Here is a 12265-nt window from a genome sequence, read left to right as displayed (position 1 = left end):
GTGTATGGCGGGTCTGTGCACGTACCGGACATGCTTCCGCTGGTACCCGGGCGTGACAGATTACCTCGCTCACAGGCAGGTCATGATGCAATTTGGGTAATTGTGGATAGATTGACTAAATCTGCCCACTTCAGTCCAATTCATACAGTGTGGTCGGGGGAAAGACTCGCACAAGTATACCTAGATGAAATTGTGCGATTACATTGAGTACCAGCCTCTATTGTTTCAGATCGAGACACCCGATTCATTTCACATTTCTAGAGGAGTTTACAGGAGGCTTTGGGTATCCGATTGAGTTTTAGTACTGATTTTCACCCCCAGAGTGATGGACAGTCCGAGCGTACCATTCAAACCTCGAGGATATGTTACGGGCCTGGGTGATTGATTATCAGGGCAGTTGGCCACAGTTCTTACCGATGGCTGAATTTGCTTATAACAATAGTTATCAAGCAAGCATTCAGATGGCACCTTTTGAAGCTCTTTATGGTAGAAAATGCAGATCACCACTTCATTACAGTGAAGTGGGTGAAAGATTAGTTTTGGGTCCAGATGTACTGCAAGAAGCTGAAGCTAAAGTTCGACTGGCACAAGAACGTCTACTGACAGCACAAAGTCGACAAAAGAGCTATGCGGATAAACGTCGACGAGAACTGGAATTTCAAGTTGGCGATCATGTATTCCTAAAAGTTTCACCGACAAAAGGGGTTAGGAGATTTGGCATTCGAGGAAAGTTGAGTCCTCGATTTATGGGACCCTACGAGGTGTTGGAGCGGATCGGCCCCGTAGCGTATCGGCTTGCTTTGCCGCCGAGCCTATCAGGAGTGCATAATGTATTTCATGAATCTACGCTTCGGAAATATGTTTTTGATTCAACTCACATATTGGAGAGTACTCCAGTGGATTTACAAGAAGACTTGAGTTTCGAGGAGCGTCCAGTGAGAATACTAGCTCGAGAAGTAAAACGGCTTCGAAATCGCGAGATATCCTACGTGAAGATCCTTTGGAGCAATCACGATGAACGAGAAGCCACTTGGGAACTGGAAAGTGCAATGCAAGAGCATTATCCTTATCTATTCTCGACAGAATCTTGAGGTAAGTGTTTAAAAGTTTCGCGGACGAAACTTCTTTTTAGGAGGGGTGAATGTAATACACTGAACTTTCGCAAATTGCACAGTTCGAGTGTGTGGAATGAAGTGTGGAACTATTCTACATGTTCTAAATGACTTGGACAAGTTTTTGAATAAGTTAGAGAGTGATTGGGGGGTTAAAAGCAAGAAAGTGCATTGAACTGGTGAAATTCAGTTTTTTCTGCTTGGTGTACCGGTACAGCCACTATGGTGTACCGGTACACAGTGGCAATATGTGGCAGCAAGGCTACTTTGGTAATTTCACCTCTTGTTCCTATCTACTTAACCCCACCACGACTCCTGGGACTTGCTGGAGTATGCTGGAGCTCCGAGGAAGGTTCCTCCATTTTGTTCTTCTTTTCCCTCTCTAGGATTTTCTCTCACTAAGTTGAAGACGCCGTTTTGCGCCAGTTTTGCGCCGCGCTCGTCACTCGCTGGTTGGGTGGACTAGGGGACAGCTTTTAAAAGGTAAAGGGATGTGTTTTGACAGTGTTTTTCCATGTCTAATGCTGAGAGTTGCTGATAGAGAGCTTTAGAGAAGTATTTGGCTCAATTTTCTCTAGTTTGTGGTTTATCGTCGGATTTTGACGCGTTTTTGTTCCGTTGATTCCAGCAGAGTTTGTTATGGTTTCCTGCAGCTAGACAGGAGGTATCTAGCTGTGATTTACCCACTTTGATCCAGGGAAAAGTTGCTTTGAGGCTTGATACAGGTAATTAGTCAACTAATGAGGCTATTTCGGATCTATATGCGATTTGTTGGAACAACTTGACGCAGTTTGGGAGTGCTTCTTCGCAGCAGATTTTCGAAGTTAATTGAGCTTATTTGGTGACCTTGGGGACTGGTTTAGAAGGTGTTCTACTGTCACGCCCCGGGACCGATGCCAATTTGGCCCGACCCGAGCACGTCAAACAGACGCCGAACAGACAGAGTTTCCCCTATCCGCCCAAGGCTCATCACATGTACAAAATTCAAACAAGAATTGCACTAGCGGAAACATACACAAACGGCTTACACGAGGGTAAGCAATAGCCATTAGTGAAAGAAAAAGGAAATTAAACATTCATAAGTAATATGATTCGTTTTGGATCATATACATTGCATCCATCTCTTAAACTTAAGATTCTTTACATTTCATTACATAATTTCATCATTTCTTTCTTACATCACATTTACCTCAAAATAAGCTTTACATTCTTTTCTTTACATTGCTAATCATCAAATACAAAAGATGATAAAAGGGTGTTTGCTAACAAAATGTACCCAACTTTGGTGGCCTCTTACTAAGGCGCGATACCTTTACCTCGGTCGCTCGGCGGCTCGCTCGGTCCCGGCTCTGTGGAAACAGTGGGGTGAAAACTACAACAAAGTTCCTAGTGGGTTCGGCCTCAACATCACCGACTTTCCCACTAGGACTAACTCAGGCATAATAGAAAGGATAAACAGGATATAGTAACCAATCTATAACATGATGCTAATATGCCTGAGCAGATAGCAAGAAATATGCTCAACATTAAATAAATGCAGATTATGCAAACTCATTCGTTCTTTGACTTTACCTTGTACTTTGTTCTTTATTCTTTGCTCTTTGTTCTTTGTTCTTTAATCATTAAGGCTAACCCGGGGGCNTTTGTGGAGGGATTTGCAAAGTTGTCTACTCCCCTCACAAGGCTCACGCATAAAGGCGTTAAGTTCATCTGGAATGATGCGTGTGAGAGAAGCTTTCAAAAGTTGAAGCAAAGATTGACGACCGCCCCAATCGTGACCCTACCAGTTGCTAGAGCGGGGTACGTGGTTTATAGTGAAGCTTCCTTTAATGTGTTCTGAGCTGTTCCACAGTTTTTGGAGGGTCGTAGATAGTGTTCCGACCTGTGGCTCGCATCCCGAGAATTGGAGCTTTGAGCTTTGCACCAAAACCCGAAAAGTTGGATTTTTGGTCTACTCTCGGGTTGCCTCTGCAGGATTGTGTACCGGTACAACCTTGATGGTTGTACCGGAAAACATTTTGTACCGGTACAGCCTCAATGTCATACCGGTAGAGATGCGTTTTTTAGCCAACCTGAGACTCGAGTTTGGCATTCTCGTGGGGTGTGTATCGGTACACTTGCCCATGTACCGGTACATTTTGGCAGTTTTTGAGCAGTTTGAACTGCATGGATGTTTTTGCGATTGTGGCTTCTCTATAATACCACCCACACCCCTTGTGCCTTTCCTGAGCTGAGGAAGGTGGAGATCAAGGTAAGGGACCCCCCTTTCTTCCCCTTGTTAGATTTATATCCCTTTTTTGCTTGGATTTTGGTAGATTAATTCTTCTCTTTTTCCCTTTTGGTGCATTTCCACCATGGTTGAAGCTTAAAGCTTGGATTTGGAGCTTGTTTGGGAGAAGATCTCATAACCTAGAGGGTTTTGTGCTGGGATTGAAGCTTCTAAGAGATAAGCAACTTGTTCTTTCCTCAAGATTTCAAGATTTGATGGTTTCTTTGAGATGAAACCCTAGAATGAGATGTTAGGGTTGTTTTTGGGCATTTTGGATCTAGAGCTTTTGGAGCTCAATTTCTTGGATTAGAACCTTCCTTTAGCTTGGATTGGAAGGGTTCTAACTCTCTTTTGGAGCTTGAGAAGAGATTTTTACTTTAGAGATGAGTTGTGGCCCTTTTCTTCAGATGGTTAAAGTTTGAGTCTAGGTTTGTTCGTAACGTCCGTTTGTCTCCTCTTTTGTTACCTTTAGGGTGCTAGAAGACTTGTGGACAACTTTGTTCGAGCTTACGAAGGATTTCGAGACGGTTCGGTGGGTTTGACCTAGCCTATAATATGAGCAAATCTCATATTTGGTGATTTATGTTTCGTAAAGTGAAAATTCATGCATTTTCATGCTAAACGTATTTATTGTGAATTTTAGAATGCCTAACATCCCTATGTCATGTATAATGAGTTTTCGGGACTCTATATAGTAGAGAGTTGCATGTGAAGCTTGCACTAGCATTTGGCTTACTTGTATTGGACTTGGAACCATATCTATTACAAGAAAATGAGCATTGTTTCATGCATTTGAACCTATACTTAATTGAGACATGAGGGATTCTTAGTAAGCCTTAAGAGGCTTGAGTACTTGTCCCACTTGAGAGGGATTGAGCTAATGTCATTAAGCGGCATTGAGCTCGGGTCATATGAGAACCTTGTATTAATGTCATAATTGGCACATAGAACACGAAATGGACTTAACTTATAACAAGCTTGAGTGTCATAAAGGGGCACTAGACTTAGTGAAAGTTGGAACTTCACATTGAGACATAGAACTAGACCATCGGGTTGCTAGTGGCTTATACCATGTTAGAGACATGATGATTGGATACTTGAGTTTTTGACTACGCTTGTTTGCCATTTGTGCTCATTCACACATGCTTGTGACGGTCGCTCCCTACAAGCCGGCACTCCGGAGTTGGCATACATGACTTATGATTGCTCGTGCGGTATTGAGAAGCCTACGGGGTCGGGTGGGACAGACTCATTCCTAAAGCAGGAATGTTGGGCTACCACAGGCACTTAGGCGGCACAGGCCGGACTACCTTGTGTAGGTCCTTAATTGATAATAGGAATGGAAATGGAAATCGACACGGTGTCACCTAAATAACTATTGCTACTTGACAGTTCATAGTAGTTGGGTTGTTGGACATTTGGGTAAGTGTAACATACTTATTACCTTGATTGAACATAACATCGAACCGGAAATTGACAATCACTATTAGATAGGCTTAGTAGTTGGACTACATTGAAATGCTTATAGCATAGTGTTGAGACATGTAGCACACTTGACGGTTTACTTGTTGCATCATAGTATACTTGGTTGTCATGATAGAGCATACTCGTCATATATTGATAGAACGGATCATGATACTTACTTGTTGCCATGTTGGGACATAGTATGTCACGCCCCGGGACCGACAGAGGCCCTCCCGGTAGCATGCCCAGACCCGCCATATGTCAGCACATATAAGGCGTCTACATCAAAAGCGAAAAATAAAACCAAAGATAATCAACATCTAGAGATATCAGAGTACAAATAGATCTATCATCTACAACAAGGTAAAAGAAAAATACTAAAGCAATAAGAGTGAAACATATAGTTATACAATATCTGTTCAAAATAGTACACAACAGGGTGGTCTCTATTACACTGGTACAGCTCTCATCCTCTCCAAAATACACACATCGAGAGATAGACCACCTATTAACTCGTCACTCGTTGAAGAGCTAGCTCGAAGCAACGCTCTTCCCACGGTCCCTAGCCTCTCCCGGCGTGGAAGGCTCTGAAAGAAAACGTAAAACAGAGGGCGTGAGAACTATAATTTATAGTTCCCAGTGGGCAATTACTAATCTCAGCTCAATGCACTACTAGGCCCCAAAGAATGGGTAAGTCTAAAAAGAGAGCAATAATAATGAATAAATTGCATTTATGAAAGCATAACTAAAATGCTAAGCTAATATATTGCACTTAAACATGGTGTTAATATGATGCACCTTTACTTTGTCATAAATAATATATCCCTACAATGCTACAAGTAAATGTCACGGTTTACTTTATGAAGTTATAAAGATCATGCTTTATCATGGCAGCAATGTAAATATGTATGCAATAAGCACATCTCCTAGCATACTACATGTATGCATGAATACTCAAATGTCCAAAACTATGCTAGAAGCAAGTCCAAGCAATCCAACTACTACTCTCTATCTAGTAGTGATTAAAACCTACTCGACGCCGTGTCGATTTCTATTTCCAATTAAGGACTACCCAAGGTAGTCCAGCTTGTGCCGCCTAAGTGCTTGTGGTAGCCCAACATTCCTGCTCTTGGAATGTGTCTGTCCGACTCGACCCCGTAGGCTTCTCAATACCGCACGAGCGAACATAGGCCGCGTAGGCTAACTCCGGAGTGCCGGCTTGTAGGGAGCGACCCTCACAAGCATGTGCGAATGAGCACAAATGGCAAGCAAGCGTAGTCAAAAGCTCAAGTATCCAACCCTCATGTCTCAAACATGGTAATAGTTACTAGTAACCCAACGGTCTAGCTCCAAGTCACAATGTGATAACCCAACACCTACTGGCTTAGTGCCTCTTTATGACACTTAAGCATCACAACTAATCAAGCCTAATTCATGTTCTATGTTCCAATTAAGACATTAATACCAATGTCCACTATAGCCCGGGCCCAATGCCTCTTTATGACATTGTCTCAAATTCTCAAATAGTCTAAGTCCCCAAGTCTCTCTAGGCTCCCAAAGTCCCTAATGTCATAAGTGGGCATAAAGGTTAAATACATGAAAGTAATGTTCATTTTCATGATAGGAATTATAGTTCCAAATCTCAACTAGAATGCTAAGTCTCACATGCAATCTCTCTACCATATAGAGGTTCGAAAATTTTCTATACATAGGCATGTTAAGTATTCTAAAATTCATAATAAATATATCTAACATGATTATACATGCCTTTTCATTTAATGATACTCAAATCATCACAAATGAGATTTTCTCATTGTGTGGCTAGGTCAAACGCACTGAACCGTCTCGGGATCCTTCGATTCGCCGAACGGAGTTGTCCACGAGTCTCTAAGCACCCTAAAAGTAAGGAACGAAGAGATACACGAGCGTTACGAACAACTATAAGATCAAACATTAACCAACAAGGCAAAAGGGCTAAAATCTCACCTATGGAGTAGAAAATTTCTCTCAAGCTCTAAAAGAGAGCTAAATCCCTTCCAATCCAATCCAAAGGAAGGTTCTAATCCAATCAATTTAGCTCAAAAGGCCCTAAATTCAAAATACCCAAAATTAACCCTAAAACCTTATTCTAGGGTTTCATCTCAAAGAAACCTTCAAATCATGAAATCTTGGAGAAAGAACAAGTTGCTTACCTCTTAGAAGCTTCAATCTAGGTTCAAAATCCTCTAGGTTCCAAGATCTTTCCTCAACTATGCTCCAAATCCAAGCTCCAAGCTTCAACAATGGTGGAAAAGCATAAAAAGGGGAAAAAGAAGGATCAATCCACCAAAATCCATCCAAAATGGAGATCAAATCAAAGGAGGGGAAGAGAGGACCTCACTCACCTTGTTCTCCACCCTTCTCAGCTCAGGGGAGAGCCCTAGAGGCGTGGGTGGTAATATAGAGAAGCCACATTGCAAAAACACCCCTCAGTTTCGACCATTCAGAATCTGTCACTGCGTACCGGTACACGGGCCCGCGTACCGGTACACCTCCAACGAAAAGGCCAAACCTGAGCCTCGGGTTTGCCGCAAAACTGCCTGTGTATCGGTACACGAGCCCGCATACCGGTACAACCATCAACCCTGTACCGGTACAGCCATCAACCCTGTACCGGTACACTGCCTGCTGAAGGCTACCCGAGAGCTGACCAAAAATTCGACTTTTCGGGTTTTGGTACTAAGCTTTAGACCTCACTTCTCGAGCTTCGAACCATAGGTCGAAACACTGTCAACGACCCACCAGAAAGTCTGGAAAAGCTCAGGACACATCCAATCACTCGAATCTCGCAATTTGCAAAGGTCCAGTGTGTTACATAGTAGCCATGCATTGGACACACTACCTCTTGTTGGAACACATGAACGATTCATATATTATTCATGGTTTATGGAATAGTAATTTTGCAAACTTAAATGCTTTGGACACACTACCTCTTGTTGGAACACATGAACGATTCATATATTATTCATGGTTTATGGAATAGTAATTTTGCAAACTTAAATGCTTTCATTTCTGCCGTTACTGTTATCATTATTATTATTGTCGCTTTATCTCTTACTCTTTTTCCTTTGGGGCCTAATGGTGCATTGAGCTGAGGTCAGTAATTGCCCACTGGGAACTATAAATTATAGTTCTCACGCTCTCTGTTTTATGTTTCTTTCAGAGCCTTCCACGCCGGGAGAGGTTAGGGACCGCGGAAAGGGTATCGCCTCGAGCTAGCTTCTGTCGAGGATACGTCGATAGGTGGTCTACCTCTCATTGGTTTTTTTTTGGAGAGGTTGAGAGTTGTACCTATGTATAGAGACCACCCCTTTTGTATCTTTTTGGAGATGGTTATTGTATATCATTATGTTTTACCTTTATTTAGTGATGGTAATTACGCCTCAACCGCTGTTGCAAAAGGAGATGCAAAGGCTTGGGTTGGAAGTGGTAGCGCTGGGAGTGCCNCATCGATCCCCGTGACCCTAAGTCGCTCAAGCTTAACGGGCGAGGAGAACCGTCAAACCCGTTGAGCTCACACCGGGAGAGGAGAACTGTCGATCCCGTTGAATCACTACCGGGAGAGGAGAACCGTCGATCCCGTAGTTCTGATTCACTTGTTTCCCGGCATACCGGGAGAGGAGAATTGTCGATCCCGTTGAATCACTACCGGGAGAGGAGAACCGTTGATCCCGTAGTTCTGATTCTATTTTTGCTAACAACACATTCCTAGGGATTCCGGAATCCACTTTTACAACTTAAGGGTTTACTCTTTCACCCTATGTCGACGACCTTTCTAGGTCTATACCATTCACTTTCTAGGTCTATACCATTCATAACTTAGTTTATTTTTACTGAATGTTTCTTTACATCATAACCTAGGTTCATTTACACTAGGTTTTATATTCTTTCTCCTAGATCTCAACTCTAGGTTTCCTTACTTGACCTATGTCCAATGACACTAGGTTAATGTCCGACCTATGTTCAATAACACTAGGTTCATTTCATGTCCAACCTATGTTTAATAACACTAGGTTCATGCCACTCGATCTATTCATTATCCTAGTTATCCACGTCTAGGATTATAATTTGCACATTTTCATTTACTTTGTCGCAGTCAAGATTTCTACTCAACTAGAGTTGTCGATTTATACCCAATTCTTAGGGATTTAACATGAGGTTCATAGTTTACATATTCCCATATTCTCATTTACCTTAATCGCCATCGAGGTTTCTAATCAACTAGAATTATCGACATTCATATAGCCTGAACTATAGTACATTCACTTTCATATATGTTTAGACATAGGCATCAAACTTTCACTTTTATGTGGCAACAATTATGTAGGCTTTAGCATCTATGTTCACAATTCATATTCAACTTACATGCCCTTGGCATTTACAGGTTCAACATTCATATATCATATGTTTGCTCCTATGAATTTAGCATAACCATGCATCTAGCTTTCACGTTCATATATCGACAATTATATGTATCTAGCATGATCTACAATATATTCATATGCCTCTAGCATGTTCATCATCTGATTACCATTATACATCATCTAGCATTAATCATAATGCATTCATATGTTATTAATCATATATGCCTACTCATATGCAATTAGCATTAATGTTCATATGTCGACATTCATATTCATATATGCATCAAATGAGACCATATTTTACTTTGGCATAGAAGTGACCTAATCACTTCGGTAAAGCACAACCCACCTTTACTTGATACTGGAATGCGAGAAATCTGCTTCTCGTACTTTCCCGAGAACCGCGACCCGCGCTCCCGACAATTGTAGCCGAAAATGTTCTTTTGGCGATATCTTCGCGTAGGCTCGACGGATTGCCGAACCGACTTCGCCAACGCGTTTGTTTTACCCTCAATTTGGTTTGTACGCGGCCAATTTCACGTTAGGACTTCAATCCTGCAAAAGTGCATTATCGAGGTCAGTTTTCCATCTTTTCTTTCATTTCATTTCATCTCTCTCTTTTTCTCATTTTCTCTCTTTCATTTTTCTTCTTATCCTTTTCTTTCAGTCTTTCTTACTTTCTTTCTTTTCTTTCTTACTTTCTTTCTTTCCCTTGCTGCCCCTGCGGGGCAGCTGCTGCTGCTGCCACTGCTGCTGCGCATGCTGCTGCTGCTGCTGCTGAGCTGCTGCTCAGCTGCTGTTGCCGAGCTGCTGCTGCTGTTGCCAAGTTGCTACTGTTGCTGGCTGCTACTACAGCTGAGCTGCTGCTGCTGGCTGCTGAGCTGCTGCTGCCACTGCTGCTGCTAAGCTGCTGCTAAGCAGCATAAGCTGCTGCTGCTACTCAAGCAGCTGCTGCTGCTGATGCCACTGCTGCTTGCTACTCTAGCAGCTGGCTGAGCTGCTGGTGTTACTGCTGTTGCTGCTGCTGCTACAATCAGTAGGAGCAGGGAGAGGGTAGAGAGGGAGAGAATTAGAAATCTACCTCTTTTCTTCTTCTTCTTCTTCTTTTTCTTCTTCTTCTTCTCTTTTCTCTTCTTTTCTCCTTCTCTCTCTGTTGCTCTTCCTTTCCCTCTCTCTCTCATACGAATGGAACCAGGGGGGGATAAGGATGGAGAAGGCTCTGGCAGGTTAGTGGAATTCCACTAACATGTGCTAATGACCATAATGCCCCTCGACTTAATACCACTTAGCGACACGGATCAGATACCTTTCACAAGCCCTTCCAAATGTCCGTTTGCGCTCAAATTTGACAGGCATGTTCAGTTTTACTTAATAAGTCCAAAGAAATTTTAACATTTCAGTTCCGATCCCATTTGTTCACCGCAAACTGTACCGAACTGCAATCTTTATCAGGTAGCTTTCGGACTCTATTTCTCTCTCTACGGGTGTCAAAATAATGTGAAACTTTAAATCTAGCCTCATAAAAATATTCCTGACATATCCTCCAGTTTTCATAATTTTCTGACACTGCATTTTCTGCTAATTTATCAGTCCCGTTCTTTACAAAAAATTCTAAATCTTCTGTTTTCGCTCCGATGCCAACACGAGTCATTCCAGACTTATATTTTACACCCTTAAGTCCAATAAAATATTATCTCGCACCATTTTTATATTATTTTGCTCACTTTAATTCTTTTAATCAAAGTTAGCATCGGAAATCTGAAAATTCTCTTTACATTTCGTTTCGCGTCCAATTTGCGCCGAAACACTTATTTATCTCCAGAATTCATTCACACGCATCACAAATCACTCGGGGATGATATCCAACTAGCTCAATCCTCACTTTGATCCCCTAGATCAAAGTTGACATTGCAACTCCAAGTTGCCATATATTACAGAGGGTAAGTTTGTAATTAGTCGCTGAAAATCTACATCCGATCTTTTTGATATATCAGTTACTTCTCTTTATACAACCTGTATCAAATTGCTAGGATTGATTGCAGCAATTAGTTTATTCGTCATCACTTTTTGTTCTTCATTAAGTTAAAACAGATCTATTGGTTGTCCGTCTTGCATAAGCATGAGCAGTATCTAGAAGTGTGTATGATTGGCATCACTTAGTTTAATGTGTGACATACAATTTTTGTAGCAATTTGTACATTTGGTGAAAGAAATGAATAGCCCATGTGTGCAGCTTTGAGCTCTGTTATCCTAAAGCCAGAGCAAAGATTTCGCCTAAATGCACAGGGACATATTATTGCATTTAGCCTGACTTTTATATTGCATTGCACTTTTCCTTTTTTAACCTGTAAGGATTATAAGGCATTTGTGGCGAATAAGGAAAGCTTTAGGGATCTTGTTGTATCGCCCTACATGTTCCTCGATCATATTCCATGGAGGTAAAATCCTTATACTCTTTCGTCGGCTGGAATAAACCTATTGAATTGGTAGAACTGCTAGTGAATCCTATATTCTTGATTGCATCAAACCATCTTGCTGACTAGGGATAAGCTTTGAAATATGGACCACATGTAATAGGATACTTTATTTTTTTTAGCATCTAGTATGTTTTGTACCTTGTGTTTATTTTCTGAAGTATTGAGTTAACTAAAATCACTTAATCTATGGTCTTCTGTTGAATCTCCTGTTTCTAGGTGTCAGCATGCTATGCAAAGAGTATTGGAATCCCGCAGACACCAAGGTCAACTCAGTTATAATTCGCTCGAAGCAGATCACATTGTGTGAATTGACATTCTTGGAACTTTCTCTTGCGCATAAGCTGCACTTGGATCATACTTATCCTTAACATCAATATTTTTATTTTATTTTATCTTTCTTTTAGATTTCAATTTTGTCTAATTATATTTATTTTTAATTCATTGCAGGTAAGGATGAGTGGTGTAATTTCTACATAGTATTAATATTCGACAATCCTTTATTTTGGATGTGGACTATATAATCAAATATACTTATTTTAG

At 41.4% G+C, this 12265-nt stretch overlaps 1 long non-coding RNA gene across 2 annotated transcripts; it reads left to right on the top strand.

Moving 5' to 3' along the window:
• On the top strand, window positions 1539–1979 carry LOC109716156. Of its 2 annotated transcripts, none has more exons than XR_002217861.1 (3): window positions 1539–1595; window positions 1744–1837; window positions 1927–1979. It is a non-coding gene; the product is annotated as an uncharacterized LOC109716156 (long non-coding RNA). The 2 variants fall into 2 exon arrangements; XR_002217860.1 differs by having other exon boundaries at window positions 1924–1979.

This window comes from Ananas comosus, linkage group 10 (genome assembly GCF_001540865.1).
Source record: "Ananas comosus cultivar F153 linkage group 10, ASM154086v1, whole genome shotgun sequence".
In the NCBI taxonomy this organism is placed as follows: Eukaryota; Viridiplantae; Streptophyta; class Magnoliopsida; order Poales; family Bromeliaceae; genus Ananas; species Ananas comosus.
The sequence above is the reverse complement of the archived record's forward strand: the minus strand, read 5'-3'. Positions and strand labels throughout refer to the sequence as shown.